The sequence below is a fragment of the Muntiacus reevesi genome, chromosome 5 (assembly GCF_963930625.1).
Source record: "Muntiacus reevesi chromosome 5, mMunRee1.1, whole genome shotgun sequence".
In the NCBI taxonomy this organism is placed as follows: domain Eukaryota; kingdom Metazoa; phylum Chordata; class Mammalia; order Artiodactyla; family Cervidae; genus Muntiacus; species Muntiacus reevesi.
Genome location: NC_089253.1, coordinates 9,241,702 through 9,254,772, shown reverse-complemented (window position 1 = coordinate 9,254,772; position 13,071 = coordinate 9,241,702).

Below are 13,071 nucleotides of genomic sequence, written 5' to 3'. Positions count from 1 at the left end.
TTTTTTAAGTTTGATTTTTAAAAAGAGCTTTTAGAATAGTTTTGAATTATTTAAAATTTGTAGAGTGCCACACAAACTTAATTTTGCCTATTACCATTTTTTCATAAAACAGCCCAGAGTTTAGGCAGGAGCAATAACAGTGTTTTTATGCCTCAATATGGGAAAGGGAAAATCATAAGAGAGTTGTCAGAGGAGACAAGATACGAACTTGAGTTAAAAATATCCAAAGGCAAGAAATAGTCTCAGCCAATATCTATATCGGTTTACAGGGGAAAATAGTAATATAATTTACCATCTGTGCCCAGTGGATCCATTTTTTAAAATGCTTGTCACTGAATAATTTACTGAATAAAAAATTGTAAAAGATAGTAAGGGACTTTATTAGAATTTTAAATAGGTAGAAAATAGCAAACTCAAATATGTGTTTCATATTTTCATGCTTTGATAAGAGTGCCTGATGAACTGTGGACAGAGGTTCGTGACATTGTACAGAAGACAGGGATCAAGACCATCCCCAAGAAAAATGCAAAACAAAATGTCTGTCTGAGGAAGCCTTACAAATAGCTGTGAAAAGAAAAGAAGTGAAAAGCAAAGGAGAAAGGAAAGATATACGCACTTGAATGCAGAGTTCCAAAGAATAGCAAGGAGAGAAGAAAACCTTCCTCAGCGATCAATGCAAAGAAATAGAGGAAAGCAATAGAATGGGAAAGACTAGAGATCTCTTCAAGAAAATTAGAGATACCAAGGGAACATTTCATGCAATGATGGGCTCAATAAAGAACAGAAATGGTATGGACCTGACAGAAGATATTAAGAAGAGGTGGCAAGAATACACAGAAGAACCGTACAAAAAAGATCTTCATGACCCAGATAATCACGATGGTGTGATCACTCACCTAGAGCCAGACATCCTGCAATGTGAAGTCAAGTAGGCCTTATGAAGCATCACTACAAACAAAGCTGGTGGAGGTGATGGAATTCCAGTTGAGCTATTTCAAATCCAGAAAGGTGATGCTGTGAAGGTGCTGCACTCAATGTCAGCAAATCTGGAAAACTCATCAGTGGCCACAGGACTGGAAAAGGTCAGTTTTCATTCCAATCCCAAAGAAAGGCAATGCCAAAGAATGCTCAAACCACCACACAATTGCACTTATCTCACATGTTAGTAAAGTAATGCTCAAAATTCTCCAAGCCAGGCTTCAGTAATATGTGAATTGTGAACTTCCAGATGTTCAAGCTGGATTTAGAAAAGGCAGAGGAACCAGAGATCAAATTGCCAGCATCCGCTGGATCATCGAAAAAGTAAGAGAGTTCCAGAAAAACATCTATTTCTGCTTTATTGACTATGCCAAAGCCTTTGGCTGTGTGCATCACAGTAAACTGTGAAAAATTCTAAAAGAGATGGGAATACCAGATCACCTGACCTGCCTCTTGAGAAATCTGTATGCAGGTCAGGAAGCAACAGTTAGAACTGTACATGGAACAATAGACTGGTTCCAAATAAGAAAAGGGGTATGTCAAGGCTGTATATTGTCACCCTGCTTATTTAACTTATATGCAGAGTACATCATGAGAAATGCTGGGCTGGATGAAGGACAAGCAGAAATCAAGATTGCCGGGAGAAATATTAATAACCTCAGATATGCAAATGACACCACTCTTATGGCAGAAAGTGAAGAAGAACTAAAGAACCTCTTGATGAATGTGAAAGAGGAGAGTGAAAAAATTGGCATAAAGCTCAACATTCAGAAAACTAAGATCATGGCATCCAGTCCCATCACTTCAAGACAAATAGATGGGGAAACAGTGGAAACGGTGGCTGACTTTATTTTTTGAGTTCCAAAATCACTGCAGATGGTGATTGCAGCCATGAAATTAAAAGATGCTAACTCCTTGGAAGGAAAGATATGACCAACCTAGACAGCAGAGTGAAAAGCAGAGACATTGCTTTTTCAACAAAGGTCAGTCTAGTCAAGGCTATGGTTTTTCAAGTAGTCATGTATGGATGTGAGAGTTGGACTATAAAGAAAGCTGAGTGCTGAAGAATTGATGCTTTTGAACTGTGGTGTTGGAGAAGACTCTTGAGAGTCCCTTGGACTGCAAGGAGATCCAACCAGTCCATCCTAAAGGAGAAAAGTCCTGGGTGTTCATTGGTAGGACTTAATGTTGAAGCTGAAACTCCAATACTTTGGCCACCTGATGCGAAGAGATGACTCATTTGAAAAGACCCTGATGCTGGTAAAGGTTGAGGGCAGGAGGAGAAGGGGACAACAGAGGATGAGATGGTTGGATGGCATCTCCAACTCAATGGATATGAGTTTGAGTAAACTCTGGGAGTTGGTGATGGACAGGGAGGCCTGGCGTGCTGCAGTTCATGGGGTTGCAAAGAGTTGGACACGACTGAGCAATTGAACTGAACTGTACCCAATAAGGGCATTGTCTTCTGAATTTAACTAGCTACACATTAGCTGTCATGTATGAACCTGGGGCATATCCATCTTGTAAATGCTGGTTCTAGATTTCAGGTGTATATCTAATAGGTTCTACTTTACTGCAATCCAGTTACTGCATCATCAAAATGCAATACATGAAGCATTAATTGAAAACTGACAGTAATTTTGTTGGAGAATGGCTGTCTTTGTAGCTCCATAGTTGAAAGGCATTTTCATTTTTAGATTTATGGATTTATTGGAATGATCAAATAATTACTCATTTTTGTATTTTCTGTATAACCTTTGTGTGTTAAAAACCTTATTAATATATAATTCTGATAACATCAGATTCACTCAAAAGTGTATGATTCAATTTTTTTTTAGTATATTAATGAGATTGTGCAGCCATGATCATGATCTAATTTTAGAACATTTTCATCTCCCCAGAAGAAACTCCATGATCATTAGTGGTTAATCTCCAGCCTCCAGGATCCCCAGTGCTCTAAGCAACTATGAATCTACTTTCTTTCACCGTGGATTTGTCTTTTCTGAATATTTTATATAAATGGAATCATATAGTGTGTGGTCTTTAGTGATTCACTTTCTTTAGTTAGCATAATTTTTCAGAATTCATCTATATTATAGCATGTTTCAGTGCTTTATACTTTCTTATTGCTGATAATATTACATTATATGATTATACCACATTTTGTCCATATGTTGGTTGGCATTTTGGTTACTTCCAGTTTTTGGTGATTATGAGTAATGCTCATGTAAATATTCATGTATAATTCTTATGTGGATATTTGCTTTCAGTTACCTAAAAGAGGAATTACTGAATTCTATGGTAACTATGTTTACCTTTTTGAAGAACTGCTAAACTGTTTTCCAAAGTTTTTATTATACTTTGCCATGAGCAGTATATGTATGTATGCTTAGTCGCTCAGTTATGTCCGACTCTTTGTAACTCCATGGACTGTAGCCTACCAGGATCCTCTGTCCATGGGATTCTCAGGCAAGAATCCTGGAGTGGGTAGCCATTCCCTTCTCCAGGGATCTTCCCAACCCAGGAATTGAGCCGGAATCTCCTGCATTGCAGGTAGCTGAGTTACCAGCTGAGTTATCAGGGAAGCCCCACTGAGTTACATGGTAACTATGTTTAACTTTTTAAAGAATTGCTAAACTGTTTCCCAAAGCTTTTATTATACTTTCTCATGAGCAGTATATGAGGATTTCAATATCTCCATGCCCTTGACAAGACTAGTTATTGTGTCTTTTGATTGTAACCATTCTAATGGATGTGAAGTGGTATCTCCTGTTTGATTTACCATTTTCTAATGACTAATAATTTCTTCTCTAATGACTAATACACACTTCTCATGTGGTGCTAGAACCTGCCTGTCAATGCAGGAGACATAAGAGATGAGGGTCCGATCCCTGGGTCAGGAAGATCTCCTGGAGACAGAAATGGCAAGCCACTCCAGTGTTCTTGCCTGGAGAATCCCATGGACAGAGGAGCCTGGGGGACTATAGTCCACAGGGTCGCAGAGTCAGACACGACTGAAGCAACTTAGGTGTGCATGCAACGACTAATCAGAGTATCTTTTCATGTGCTTCTTGGCCATATTTTTATGTTCTTTGGAAAAATATTTGTTCAGATCCTTTGCTCCTTGTTTAGTTTGGTTATTTGTCTTTTTATTGTTGAGTTATAATAGTTCATTATATATTCTGGATACAAATCCCTTATCAGATGCATGATTATGCAAATATTTTTTCCATTCAGTGAATTGTCTTCATTTTCTTGATAAGAATAGTAGTTGTAGCACAAAAGTTTCTAATTTTGGTGTAGTCTAATTTATCTTTTTTCTTTTTTCACTTTTTTTCTTTTTTGGTGTCATATCCAAAAAAAGACATTCTATCAATCTGTGAAGATTTATTCCTGTTTTCTTTTAAGAGTTGTATAGTTTTAGCTCTTACATTTAGGTCTTTGATTTATTTTGAGTTGATTTCTGTGAATGGTGTGAGGTAGGGCTCCACCTTTATCCTTTTGCATGTGGATATCCAATTGTCCCAAAACCATTTTTTGAACCATAGCCTACTTTTGTTAATTTTGGTGCACAAGCATAAAAGATCAAAGAATATGTGACTGAGACTATTAGGAACTTCAGTATTTTCAAAAGTGGGGAATTTTTTTCAAAAATGATTTGAGTATATCAAAATATTAGAGGGGTATTCTTTAATCATGATAGAAGAAAACTGTCTCAGCACAGATAGCTTTGCTGTCTTACAAGAAAACTAATTTCATTTTTATTTATTCTCTGTGTAACAGCATCTAGTAATGGTTTCATGAGCCTACCTTTGTAGGTTTGTCAATAGTTTTAAGACATTTATTAATCATTTCCAAGCTCATTATAAACCCAGACAAAGTTCACCCCTCAAACCTTCTATCTGTATACTCTCATTTGTCTTTAGCAAAGGTACTGTTTTATAGTCTTAACACAATCAGACACTAAAAAGTTTTTTTTAATGTAGAAAAGGTGTTTATTGCTCTGCATGGACATCCCGTTACCTACACAATTTTTTTTAATATTCTTTCAAAATGTACATGCATACCAACAATCTGAGGCCATCTGAAGTTCCTTTTTAGCCTAGAATTTCCAGATATTAAATAAAAGCACATGTATAGTAAAATCATATTTTCTACTTATCCAAGATTATCAATTGATACTTATTTTTTAAAAAAAGTATATTCCTTTGCTTGGCTGCACTGGGTTTTCCTTGCAGTATGTGAGATCTAGTTCCCCAATCAGGGATTGAACGCAGGTCCCCTGTATTGGAGGTGAGGGTACCTCACCTGGTGGTCCCTGGACCACCAGGGAAATCTCTATACTTATTAATATTCTTAAAGATAACTAAGACTCTGGAAATTAAAAATTAGGCTGATGCAGGAAGTCTTAATGTAAGCATAAGAACTCCATAAATTTAATCTCTCTCAAAAGATACTTATTATAACCATTCCATTTTGTTAAGCATAAGTTTAGGTTTTTGTAATAATAAATAATTTATGGAAAACAGTGTTAACCCATAAAACCTGTATAAGATATTTAGAAACTTTAAGGCTTGGGGGGGAAAAAACCACCCTAGTCTTGTACAAACTAGGATATTTTTACATTGTGATAAGGGGGGAAAGTGATATTATTAATTAACTCTAATTTATGTAAAATCATCTGTGTTCAGGTGTATTTAATGAATTTTTTTCTTTAATACAATTTATTAACCTGCATACATAAATCAAATTTAAAAGACTTTAAATTATATTTAAAAGTTCTGAATGCCTTGTTTTTATTCTTGTAATTATTTGCTTAACTAATATCAGTTAAAATGTTTTCATGCTACATTTGAAGCAGAAATATTTTCCTTAGAAGAGCCAAAAATATAAAGGATTAGAAGGCTCTCCCCTTCCCTTTGGAATTTCTTGAATTATTTCTTGAGATTTATGTGAATGTGTCATATAAACCAATCAGAACAGGAGCTCCTGTAGATTTTAAGAGTCCTTGTCATCCAATTCATTCCTCTTTTGGTTTTTAATGTACTTCTGAAATGAGCAGATTTCCCGAAGTGGCCACTTGTAATTCTAAATTGGCTTTGGTGAAATAGTAATGGAGAAAGGTATATGCAAACTGAGAAGATGGAAGAGTTCTGCTGGGAATTCTGTTTCTTTTGAAATGAACCGTAGGACAAACAGTTTGTTTAGGTTAAAAGGGAAAGTACTGCTTGTGTGAGTCTCTAGTCATTACTCAGCAGTTTCCTAGTCCCTTGACAGGGAGAATATGAAGAGAATATCTTTCCCAGAGCCAGTTTTTCACACAGACAGGACTGAAGTGTATTGATTTATGATCTTAAAAAGGTCAAACTATTAAAAGTTTGCCCAAATGATGCCAAGTTATCAAGACCTTGTGAACTTACCGGTTCTTGGAAAGAAGCTTGGAGGACAGGTTTAATGGATGTATAGCTGTCCTACGTTCTGTGAACTTCTTTAGACGACAGTAGACAGGCAAGACGGCTAACAGTAAATCAAAGATTTGGCAGACCTTCACCAGGGGCTTCCCTGGTTATCTCAGCTGGTAAAGAATCTGCCTGCAATCCATGTGATCCTGGTTCAATTCCTGGGTCAGGAAGATCCCCTGGAGAAGGGCTAGGCTACCTATTACAGTATTCTTGGGCTTCCCTGGTAGCTCAGCTGATAAAGAATCCACCTGCGATGTGAGAGACCTGGATTTGATCCCTAGCTTGGGAAGATCCCCTGGAGAAGGGAACAGTTACTTCAGTATTCTGGCCTGGAGAATTCCATGGACGGCATAGTCCATGCGGTTGCAAAGACTCGGACACAACTTGAGTGACTTTCACTTTTCACTAGGGAAAAAGAGTATATATTTAGTCAGATAGGCCAAGAGTCTCAGGGGAATTTATTCCTAGGACAAATCCAAAAACCCATCACTGGAGAACTCGTTGAAACCATTGAATTCAAGTTTAGCACAAGGGTGACTCTTAGGGGGAAACGAAAGGGGTTTCAGAAGTGCACATTCCCATCCATTTGAGGGTCTAGGCCTGAGTAGCAAGGATCCCAGTGGGATCTAAACTTGTTAAGCTCTGCAATACAAAGATCACTAGGAGCACACCCTTATTCAAAGTTCTGCTGCAGCAAGGGAGAATGTAAACTGAGGCAAAAGGGGACTTCTCTAATGGGAGAGGTTTTGGGAGCCAGAGTTCATCTTGGATCATCTAGGCAGGGATACGTTGTTGGAAGTCAGTGGAGTGTGGTTATTGTTAGACCAGTTTGTTTGGTCTAACCAGACCCTTAGAATATAAGGGTCTGCATTAATTTAAGATGGTTTGTTTTGTATGTTAAGGTTCGATGTAGAGTTTATCTCTGCAAGTCACGGGCAAGTTGGAGTTTCTGTTTCAATTCTCAGTACTTTAAGAAAATATCCACAGTTTAAAAAGAAAATCTTTATAAACTACTAAGTTTATTGCCTAAGAGAGTGGTGGTCTTTAGTTTCTCTATTTTGGGTTTCTTTTTTTTGTTGGGTATTAGTTTAATTTTTTAGTTAGCTCTTAATAATACATCAGGTCATGGAATTATGAGCAGTTGTTTGTGACATTTAAGGATATCTCCTTTCATTTTATTTATTAAAATGTTTTTGTAAGCCATGTATGATTTACTAGAGGTTGCATAGAGCTGACAGAAGGATTTTTTTTGGGTTTTTTTAGTTTCTTTTGGTTTAACAAGTACACTTTTCCCTTAACAGGTTCTATTTTTGTTAAAAAAGTTTTTGTTATTGAAGCTAGCTCATATCAATTTCAAGATGAGTTTTTCCTTTGATCATTATGATAGTGGTTGTGTTAAATTTAGACTGAGCATGTGAAATCTTTAGGGCTTATGCACTTTATTCATCTTCTTTACTTGCTTTCTAGCCCACATTCATGGAAACTGACAGAAGGACTACTATTCAGCAGTGGCTGTGTTTAAAATAGGCTTGTACAAGTATGCTGCCAGAATTGTAGTGACTGCTGCTTGCCAATTTTTGTTTGATTTAAAAGATCCTTCAAGTACTTATATGTTGAAACCAGCCTAATCTCTTTAATTAGTTTTTGGGAAAACCTCAAAAAGTTGTTATCTTTCACAATTGTACAGTGTATTGCATCCTTTTCCACTCAGCATTAGAAGGAATCAGTGTAAAAGAAATTACACTGAAGACATTGTTTCTTGAAAGTATACTGTGATAGCGTTTTGCACTGTTGTAGCCTGTAGAGTTAGACGTTCTCAGGCATTTTTTACTTCCACTAATTATTTAGCATGTATTCAGGACTGATACTCAGTCCCCTTATCCCATTCCTTGTCTTGAGTTCTAAAGTCCAACCACTTGTACTTTTTTTTTTTTTTCCCAGAAAAGGCCACTGATGATTTCTTTTAAAAGAAAAATCTTGTAACCACTGTCTTTGACTTCACCTTGGTTGTTAGGGATGTTTAGCAACCTTATGTTTTTTGATAAACTCTTCCATCTCACTTGCCACTCACTGTTTTTTTCCTTCTTGGAGTGCCTTTTAAGATTCTCCCTTTGTCTTTTGTTTTCAGCAGTTTGCAAATGATTTGCCTAGGTGGTTTTGTTTTTTAAGCTTGCCTGTGTTTCTGAGCTTCTTGAATCTGTGATAGGTAAGATGTGGTAAGCCACATCTGTGTTTTTGGATAGTTGCTCTACAATATCAATACTTGGATGGATTCAAGAAGGCTGTGAACTTGCTGTTTGTTCATTGTAAGTTTCGTAGCATCTGTTTATCCAGCTTTCTACATCCCTAAAAGGAGATCAGATCTCCCACAGCAGTTTTTAAAATGCCTTCCTTTATTTTTAAAAAAAATAAAATTCCTTTTATAAAATTCCTTTCCCTTACATCCCTCTCATCCACTGGTAGTTAGTCACTTTCTGAGAAAGTAGACACCATCAGATGGGAATGCTTCCACTTCCTGCAGCCCAGCATCTGTACCTTCCTCTTCTCCATTCTTCTGTCACTGTGGGTGAGTGAGGTATTCTTTCCACACACCCACATCCTTGTTCGAAAGGCCATCCCAATTTAACTTCTCAGGGATCTCTTTCAGTATCCTCCTTCTCTCGTATATCTTCTTCCTCTATTCTCACCTTTCCAACCACATTTAAACAGATTTAAGCCTCTTCTATCAAACCAAAAGCCCTCTGTGACATATTTGTTCCCTCTCTTGCTTCACTCTTCTTTCACAGACAGATTTCTTAATGGAGTTGCTAGCTTTACTTTCTTAAAAGCTCGACCTCTTTCAATCTGACTTCAGTTTGCACACTCAAACTAATCCACAAAATCATTATTGGCCTCTTTGGACATGTCAATCTTAATCTTACTTAGCATTGCCTGTTTAATCATATCCTTCTTAAAATGATTGAACTTTGTCTTACCTGTCTACTTATAACATCCCATGAAGACCCATGGAATTCTATCCTAATCCCTCCATGTTTCACACTATATACTTCTACAGGAGTGCTTTCCAATATAATGTAAACCATAATTTAAAACTTTCTAGTAGCCACATTAAAAAATAAGTTAATTTTAATCATATATTTTTAATCTAATATATGCAGAATATCAATATGTAATCAATTTTAAAATTAATGACATTTCAGCTTTTTAAAATGAACTTTTCAAAATCTGGTGTGTATTTTGTATTTACAGCTTATCTCAGTTTGGATGCCAAATTTTGAAAGGCTAAGGTGAAATATAGTACTGCCAAAACAGTAAAGTTGTGTTTATTGCAAAAACATTTTACAGTGCTTTGACTTTTAAATTTAAATTAATTAAAACTAACTAAAATTGAAAAATTCAGTTCCTCAATCAGACTAATCTCATTTCATGTGCTCAGTGAGCTATGGGCTACCATGTTGGAAAGTGCAGTCTAGAGTGATCTAATCTATTCCAACACATCTTGATGAGTCTAGATCTCTCTTCTAAATCCCAGAGTCTTATTTCCAGATGTTTCCTGAAAAGCCTCATGTCCTATAAGGATGTCAAAATCAAACTCATAAATAAAACAGAGTTCGTCTCTCCTCTGCCTCTTTGTCCCCTGTGCCGCTAATCTTAGGAAGTAGTGTTAATTCCTATCAGGCTAGTTGCCTAGAGTTTAAATTCCACCATTGATTTCCCCTTCCTTCCCACCTTATCTAGTCAACGATTGTGCTAAGTGAGTACAGTCACTTCTGCTTCCAAATAGTCCTTAACTCTGCATCTACTAGGCAGTTTGGGTCAGTGTTTCTCAAACTCTACTTGACCAGCAGGTCACCTGGGGAGCTTATGACTGTAGATTCTGATTTAGCAGATCCGGGGCAGGACTGCACTTCAACAAGTTTCCAGATGAATCTGCCGCTGGTCCTGCTGCTCCCTTAACCGTATTTTGAACAGGAAAGGTGTAGGCTGTCCTTGAGTCTCTTCAAGAAACTCTTTGCTACTTTTAATCCTTCCTTTCTCTAATCTGGTTTGCTGTCTGCTGCCAGAGTGATCTTTATGATGTGTAAATCTGGTCATCTCAATACCTAGCTTCCCATCCTTCAATAATTTCTCGTGGATTTCAGAACGAAGTAGGGAATTATGACTGATCCTCCCTAACCTCTTCAGCTTCCCCTCTTTAACACTCACCGTACCCCCACTTGTTCTTGCACACGTCCCACCGTCTGTGTATAGCGGGAAGGCCTTGGCACATGTTTTCCTGCTCCACTTGGTGGGTTCTCCTTCCGTTCCCTTTGCTTCGGTAATCCTTAAGTTTCAGCTTAGGTTTCACTTCCCCTGAGAAGCTTTCCCTGACTCCCCTTCTTATAGCATTTTGTGACACCTAATCACACGACTTTATTATTGGCTATTTACTTGTTATTTTTCTTTTTGAGCTCAGGAGCTGTGACTTCCCTGGTGGCTCAGACGGTAAAGGGTCTGCCTGCAATGCGGGAGACCTGGGTCTGATACCTGGGTCGGGAAGATCCCCTGGAGAAGGAAATGGCACCCCACTCCAGTATTCTTGCCTGGGGAATCCTGTGGATGGAGGAGCCTGGTAGGCTAAGGTCCATGGGAGTGGAAAGAGTCGGACATGACTTCACTTTCACTCTTTTAAAATTATTGGTAAATAGTAGATGTTCAATTTTTTTTTTTTTAAAGACTGAACAAGGTGTGAGCTATGCTTTGTGGAGAAGTAAGTGCTTCCTTTGTTAAAATGGGCTTATATTCCCAGTGGCTTCCAACTTGAGGGTTTCAGAAGGATCTGCAAAGGAAAAAATTAAGGAATGAGAAGTGTTTTGGTTTTCTTTTTCAGCAAGGAATAATATTTTCCAATATTTTAACTTATACTCTATTTATTGAATATGATGTGTAAATATCACATGTAATATGAACATAAATTTCTTCAATATTGTATAATATAATCAATATTATTTAAAATGCATTTCATAAACTACTAATCTGCTAGATACTGTGGAAAAAAAGTTTCTGAGATCAAATATTTTAAGAAACAGAGCATAATCTCCCCTTTCTTAAAATTCATAGTGCTTAATAGGTCTAAATATGGAATAAAAATTATTAAAACATGTTCTGATTTAAACATTTATTGAGACAGTTTAATGGCCTGCTGTTCCTTTTTTTTTTTTTTTTTTTCCAATTTAGGACCTATTATGGACCAAATACCTATCAGAGATCTGAGCCATCACAAAATTCAACTTTTCTGTATTTAACTGATCAAAAAACTAATATTTTCTAACCAGGAACTGCAGTTACCTTAGATCTTAATAGCACTAGCAAGTAGATTTTTTTCCCCCCACAAAGGTTTTTCTTTTTGCAAAAGTACATATATGGCAATAAAACTGTACTGTACAAGTTTATTTTGTAAAGGTCAAGGTAATGGCCTCTAGAGCCAGATGGCTGGGGTTCAAAACTGTAGCCAGATGGATACAGTCCATGGGGTTGCGAAGAGTCTGGCACTACCTGATATTATCAAGTTACTTAACCTCTCTTAGTTTCCTTAATCTGTAAAGCAGAGTGACAATAGCATCTGCCTTAGAGTCTCGTTCAGTTCAGTTCAGTTCAGTTCAGTCGCTCAGTCGTGTCCAACTCTTTGCGACCCCATGAATCGCAGCACTCCAGGCCTCCCTGTCCATCACAAACTCCTGGAGTTTACCCAAATACATGTCCATCCATTCGGTGATGCCATCCAGCCATCTCATTCTCTGTCGTCCCCTTCTCCTCCTGCCCCCAATCCCTCCCAGTATCAGGGTCTTTTCCAATGAGTCAACTCTTTGCATGAGGTGGCCAAAGTACTGGAGTTTCAGCTTCAGCATCAGTCCTTCCAATGAGCACCCAGGACTGATCTGCTTCAGGATGGACTGGTTGGATCTCCTTGCAGTCCAAGGGACTCTCAAGAGTCTTCTCCAACACCACAGTTCAAAAGCATCAATTCTTCAGCGCTCAGCTTTCTTCATAGTCCAACTCTCACATTCATAACATGACCACTGGAAAAACCATAGCCTTGACTGGATGGACTTTGTTGGCAAAGTAATGTCTCTGCTTTTTAATATGCTGTCTGGGTTGGTCATAACTTTCCTTCCAAGGAGTAAGCGTCTTTTAATTTCATGGCTGCAATCACCATCTGCAGTGATTTTGGAGCCCAAAAAGTAAAGTCTGACACTGTTTCCACTGTTTCCCCATTAGAGTCTCCGTGGTAAGGTACAAATGAATTGATTTACACAGAACAGACTAGTACCCGGTATATCCTATGTTAGTAGCTATGTTACTATGTATGCTAGTACTATGTACTATAATACATAGTAACTATGTATTACAAATTAAATTATTGAAAATCTATCAAAGAGCGATCAAATTGTTATATATCTTTAGGACTTCCTATGAATGATGAAATGAGCAATAACTATTTGAATACTAGGTATGTATTGCATTTTTAAAGGAAAAATGCATAATAATAGGACTGCATCAACATGTGTTTCTTGTTTGGAATTTTATTTTCTTATTTTCCTAATTATTATTTTCTTGTGGTCTATGTACTTGCATACTTTTTAGTGAGATT